Below are 7,005 nucleotides of genomic sequence, written 5' to 3'. Positions count from 1 at the left end.
TAGTGGGAGAAACATTTGATTTTCGTCTTGTTTCAATGACTGGAGAATGAGCAGTTGGGAGGCCACCCTGGCTTTGGGAGGGCTGGAGTTTTCCCAGATGAATCGGATGGCAGCAAAGAAGTGACCGGAGAGGGGGGATCAAAGAGGGGGCATCAGAGAGAGGTAGAGCAAAGGTCATTGATGGCCTCCAAGTGAGAAGGTGGTGGTTGAGAACAAGTGGCCGATGGGAATAACCTCAGAGGTGGTGTGGTTGTTGGGTGTTGGTGAAGACAGACATGAGGACAAATGTCTGAGGTAGGTACAGAAAGTGGTCATTGGAGCAAGAGTCCAAGGAACTAAGAACCCAGAGTTCTCCTTTGCCTCTTTCCAGCACTGAGCACAGGATTCTGCACACAGTGGCTCCTTTATAATAGTTGGTAAATATCAATCCAGGCCAGCTGCAGAGGGACCAAGGGGCAGGGATGAGATTTAATGGGAAGACAGGAAGGAAAAAGTTGAGAGTGGGGGCAGTCTTTCCATCATCTCTGTCCCTGGGGTTGACCCAGGACACTCCTTTTGTGGGGCTTAACATCTAATGGAGTAATGTGAAAATATTCAGCTCTTGCCAATTTAACTGTTGAGCACTTACTGTATCTCAAATGGTAGGCTAGGCGCTGAGAGTGGTGAGGGAAGGCATATGACTGGGCTGGAGAGAAGATGGAAAGCACACACAGCAACCCTAGGCAGCTTCAAAGTGCCACACAGTGAATAAAATTGGCAACCTCCTGCTTTGGGGGGGGGGGGTTAGGGAAACTGTGTTTGAAATAGTCTCAGGAAGGTGTGCATGTCACATGGCACTGAGGCAGAGGATGCACATTGAACCTGAACCTGGATCACTTGGTAGTTATTCTCAGTGTCTCTGTCCCCCAACCTTCCAGATAGATTTCTTTGAGGAATTGTTCATGCAGCATGGAAGCTGGCAAGTTAACCAAACAAGTGTAAGACAGACTGGCAAGCTGAGCGTTCTGGGGAAAAGCGCATACTGTTGTCTTGAGTGCAGATCCCACAGGCGCTAGACTTTAGGTTATAGTCTTGAGAACTCCTGCTTTGGAAAAATCCCAGCCATTGTTTTAAAGACCTTCAACCAATCAGGTGAGGCTCATGCACATTATGGAGGAGTCTCTGCTGTGCTACAAATATTTGACATGTATTTTCAGTATGATTGCTGTTGGGACAAGCAACTGGGCCCCATCCCCTAATTGACATATAAACATTAAGTATCATACCTGCTTGTAAGACTATCAACATGAAAAATCCTGTGTAAGTTTGGCTATATCTGAAGCATGACAGTTATATACATGTCTTCCTGAACTGTAGACTTTAAGTTCCTTGCTACTAGGCTCCACTTCCCTTTTATTAGAACACATCTCTTAAGAGAATGCAGGCTGCTTTGCCTTGATATCTGCCAGAGTCAGACCTGAACCCTAACATGCCAGGGGGCGAGGTGAGGGTAAGGACAGACAACAGCACAGGCTGCCGAACAGATTCTGAAAGGTCATTTCAGTTTCTTGTTTATGTTTTGAAAAGAAGCACCATTTTTACTAAACAGCAATGTTGATTTATAATTTGGTTAAAATGAAAAGAGCTCTGTGATTCTTCAATCTAATAATTTTATTTTTTAAAGTAAAGGGGCTAGAAAGATGGCTCCAAGAGTAAGAGTGGCTGATTAACCATGAAGAGCTATGTTCAGTTTCCAGTAACTACCTAACAGGTTGGGCCTCATGTGGGTGAGGCCTTGCCATTGCACATCCCAGAGAGAAGGGGAGACACAGGGAGGGAGAAAAATGTTTAGGAAGGATCTAAGAATTACCTTAATACTAGTCTCTTAATTAGAATCAGTCATTGAGGGGGTATCAGAAATGAATTAATATTCTCTCCTAAGAAAGCAAGGTATTGGGAAGAATACAGCACAGGGAAATGTGTATGTTATATTCACAAGGGAAGGAGGTTCAAATGAAAAGACTAGAGACAGCAAGGAAAAGGTGGTTCAAATACATCAAGTTCAGGAATGTTAGCGGCTCACCATGGTCAGGGGGTGCTGCACAGAAGTGGAAGGGTTTAAGGGCTTAGCCAACACAGCACCATGGGTTCTGAACATTGTGTAGGATTCAAATATGGAAAGGAGCATTGAGAGGATTTGTAGGTAAGCTACTGAGGTTTGAAATGTACAAAGAGATCATTCTGTCATCACAGTCTAAGAAAACCCCAAGATGATGGAAAGGAATAGTAATAATGGAGGGTCAGCAGCACGTGAATAGAAATACAGGAAACACCCTAAAGCATTGTATTCAAGTTTACTCCACAGTCGTAGAGATGAGCAGCCAGATCCAAGCTGTTAACCTGTATCTCACCTACCTCCAGAGGTGATTGAAGCATCTTCCACTATCTCACCACAGGAGTCAGACATTTTTCTTACTCCTGCCATTGTCTCCCTGATGTGATAACTATCTGCCCAGGACACCCTCATGGCGACTCTCAAGCTGGTGCAGATAACCTGTTATCCACTTACCTGCATTTCTTATTTTTCTCTGCTCCTGAGAAATGGCAATACTTGCCTTGTTACTTGGGGAACAGTGTCACGTGACCTCAGTAGTGTCAGCCGTCGTAAAAACACTGGTAGTACCACTTTCAGGTCAGGATCTTGGGACACTCTCTGTCACTCCATGATGGGAGCTTTTGGCTTCTTCAATGTTCAGGTGTCACTTTACCTATGACACAAGACACCCCCTTCCATTGTGTAACCCCTTCTTCATTGACTCCTGCAACTCATACTGTAGATCTGAGGTAAAGCCACGTGCTCACGTTCTACCAGGCTCTTCAGAAAGCCTTCAGTTTTTGCAGTTCACTCTTCTCAGAGTCCAGGACGCCGCCGTGTTCAAGCGCTGCGTGAACGCATTGTGGGATGGTTATAGCAGGGAGCTCTCTCTTCTTGGATGTCACGCCTCAGTTCTCAGCTTCTTCTTCATCCTGTGCCAGCTTTTCCTGAACTCCATGGAGCTTCTCTCTGCACTCTGGGCACCTTCCTCCGTGAGGAGCTTGTGGTAACCACAGTGCACCTGAGACTGCTCAGAAAGCCAGCAAGGCCTTCTGTCTCCCTTCAGAGGAGTAGGCTTTTATTTTCTCTAAGGCTTGTGCACCCATATGCTTTCTGCCTCTTCTATGGGCTCAATTTGACCCCTTGAGTTTCTCTACTATGTTGGCCACACTCCAGTTAGGTTTCAAGTTCCTAAACTGGAAAGGGATGTGGGGACACAGGAAAGCTGCTCTCCTTCTTTGCTGGGATCCAAAGTCCAGTGTAGTGCAGGCCCGGGAAGAGCTGCCCCTAGAGTTTGCACTCAGCAACTCTTTCAGGAGCCCCAGGCTGATGGGGCAGGTCACCTCTCCATTGGCATTCACCAGAATGGCTGAAGCCATAGGCGACTTTCTCTGCTTCTGCTGTCTTGACTCCTGAGATTCCTCTGCTCAAACTTCTAAGCAATTTCCAATGTTTTAAACTTTTCTGAACTCTCCTTTCTGCAACTCAGCCAATATAGCTTCAGGCCACTGACAGAAGCTGTTGTTTACTGAAGTGGAGCCAAGGCAGGCCAGGGCACGTGTGTGCAGGACTTATTTTACTAAGCTTGACCTCCACCATGACCCTCCCCTCAAAATAACTTTAAACAATTATCTGACAGTTCTCTAGATGTAAAATGGGAACAACAATCCTCTTTATTAAAGGATTATAGATTTGTTAGAAAGCTTTGTTTTGACTTTCTCTTTGTCTTCTGCCTCCAAACTTAGAACTTACTACACTCTGAAGCAGATGCTAAGTACAACACGGGCACACGCTTGACCTTCAGAGCAACCTCATTGGGCTATAATTATTATCACATAGTATGATTATTATCACCATTTCACAGAGAGCAAAGGGCTCAGAAAGTCATATTCTGTCTTGGCTATTACCGTAAAGCACCCACAGACTGGCAGATTAAAAATAATGGAAGTTCAGGCTCACAGCTCTGGAGGTGGCTGATTTGGCGTAAGTTGAGGGTTTGCTTTCTGGTTTGTCGACAAAGGGCCTCCCATGGTGTCCTCACATTGAGGAGGGATATTTTATACAGGATAGCTTTTAATAAGGCTCCAATTCTGTGCAGGAAGCCTTGACTCTTATTGTCTTCTGTAACTTTGTCTTCTAATACCACCATGGAGAAGGAGAAGGTATATGAGTTCTGGGGTAGTGGTGAAGTGAACCACAAACACTATTGATAGGAGAGAAGCTAAGTCATGCTGGACATGGTGATGTAGGATTAGAACTTTTACCCTTTGGCTCACCTTGATCACGAAAGACCTTCCCTCCACCTGGGGTACCTGCTTCTCCTCTAGAGCTTGCTACTGCCTCTCTGTCCCTTTGATGCCTTTTCAGATGGAGCCTCCTGCAGGAAGAGCTAACCAGTGTTACCTGGACAGTGTGTCAAGTATGCCCTTGACCAAGGCAGGGGAAGAAATCAGCCTTGGTTTCCTGGCATCTAGTGAGGCCTGTCTCAGGTTGTTAGGGTTGGTTTAATGCTGTTATGTACTGAAATGCTAAATACCGGTCCCCAAGATCTGGGTTGCAGTGAGCACGTTCTCATATACACCAAATGATGTATAAGCTTCTCTTGCCAATCTTCTCTGACTGGTTAAATAAAAGTGATTGACAGCCAATTACTGGGAGAATAGAGGTAGGTAAGCCTTTGGTTCCTGGGCTGAGGGTCACAAGTAGGGACCATGAGGCTGAGAGAGAGAAGAAGAGAGGGAGAGAAGAAAAAGAAGAGAAAGAAGAGGAAGAAGAAGAGGAGGAAGAAGAGGAGGATGAAGAGGAAGGAAGGGCAGAAATAAGGGTAGGGAGGAAGGGGAGAGAGAGAGAGAGAGAGAGAGAGAGAGAGAGAGAGAGAGAGAGAGAGAGAGAGAGAGAGAGAGAGAGAGAGAGAGAGAGAAGATGAACAACCAGGAAATAGCCTGCTGGAGCGAGTCCAGCACAGACAGCCCTGGTATTGACAAGTGACTTAAGGAGCACAGTTGGGAAACAGCCAGTCTAGCACAGAAAAATAGTTTAGGGATAATCACTCAGTAATTGTGTTAAAACTGATTAAATAAATCCATAGGCCTCTGCCTCTATAATTAGGGGGGGGACCTGACTGGGTCATAATAAGACCTAATAGAGTTATTAAATATTCAACAACAATATCAAGCTGCCAAGGGGGAAGGGTCATTGGCTGTAATTCTAATGATCAGAGGGAATTTCCCACAAGGCACCTGCAGCTTATCTGGGCCCTGAGAATGACCATCCTTCCTCCAGGACCCACTGTACAAAGAGTTCAGGAAGGGCCACCTTCTGCCACTTTCTACCAGGCCGTGACCTTCCAAGGGCCTTCAGTGTTAACGTCTATACTCACTTAGCATGGTATCGGTAACACCTCTGCTCAGGGCTAGTAAGCAGATGTGTAGAAGGAAGAGAGGATCTTTTGTGTATCTTTTGTAGTTGAAACATTATTTCATTCCTTTATTCACAAGAAATATTTACTGAGCATATCCTGTGGGTAAGTCATAGTGTAGAAATTGATTATGTAACACACACAAGGTGTTCTGGAAAAACTCATTTTTTTTTCTGTCACTTTGTACAGAAAGGGAAGACTATATAGTTAAGAAATACCTATATAAAACCCACACTGAGCTGGCTTCTTGAAACACCTTTTAGATCTCTGGGGTTTCATGCTCCTAGACTCCTAAGGAGTCAACATGCTCAGAACAGAAGGGGGTTCTGATATGTACCAAAGGAAGGAAGGGATCAGCCCCATTATCCCTGGGGTATGGGAAACCAAGATGTCAGACTGACTTAGCTGACTCATGATGATCGCTGCTTTGTGCTTCCATAGCACTTGCTGTGCCCCACCAGAACAGAGCCCAGGCTGGCCTACCGGGCAAAGCCCTCTTCACCCACATCCCCTGTACCCCTCCCCTCCAGAGCAGATGGCACCAGCAGGCGTCTCGTGGTGCATCTGTGATGAGCACAGTGAATTGGTTTGTCTGCATAGTTCCTAAGTGGCTTGGTGCTTGGGTCTCCCTTGTGACATGGGAGCAATAATTCAATTTCCTGAGCTCTGCAGAACAGCGAGGCCTCCAGCTATTAAGGCCAATACAAAAATATGTTTAAACTCAAATGCACAACACATTTTCTTGGATAATTGGGTGTGGGCATTGTATTCCAGGCACCCAGTTTAAGAGAAGTCTACAGTTTTTATTTTAGAGATTAACTTGACCATGGCATAACATAAAGTGTCAAGTTAAGGCAAAACATTATATAAATTCTCAGAAATGCTGGGAGGAGCCACAGGTTTTGTTTGTTTGTTTGTTTGTTTGTTTGTTTTCTAATAAGGAGAAATTTCCTTATGTGGTGAGGTAGAGTCCTAACATCACTGGACCTGTAGTTTATATCATTAGTGTTTTCTATTGACAGAAGCCATTTTACATTTGGAGGTTCTTCATCATTTACACACTGTCAAATGGGACAGTATGTAGTATACATGGCATGACATCACATATAACAAGGTATGTACAAACCGCTCAGCATGGGGCTGGTCCAGGAAGGCACCCAGCAGCTGTTGGAGTGTTTGATTCTGATGAACATGACTGGGGTGGGGTGCTCATCAGAGAAGCCTGCTCCTCAGCTCGCACAGATCTTGGATTCACTCAGCAAGCTTAAACTGCAATGGCTCACACAGATGATAGAACAGCCGGGAGAGCAAACAGCGGGCAGAGATTAGGAAAGAAGAAGCCATTGTCATGCTTGGGTCACAGGGAGACTGAAAGATAACGTAGCTATCCCCCCAGGAGATGATCGATTGTCATGGAACCATAGCTGGCCATCTGGGCTGGACTTGGAGCCACAGAAGGTACACAGATGTCCCCAGAAACACTATCATCAGAGCCAATGGAGAGAATTTCCTG

The sequence above is a fragment of the Mus caroli genome, unplaced genomic scaffold (genome assembly GCF_978045245.1).
Source record: "Mus caroli unplaced genomic scaffold, Mus_caroli_1 scaffold_12, whole genome shotgun sequence".
NCBI lineage: Eukaryota > Metazoa > Chordata > Mammalia > Rodentia > Muridae > Mus > Mus caroli.
Note: the sequence above shows the minus strand (reverse complement) of the source record.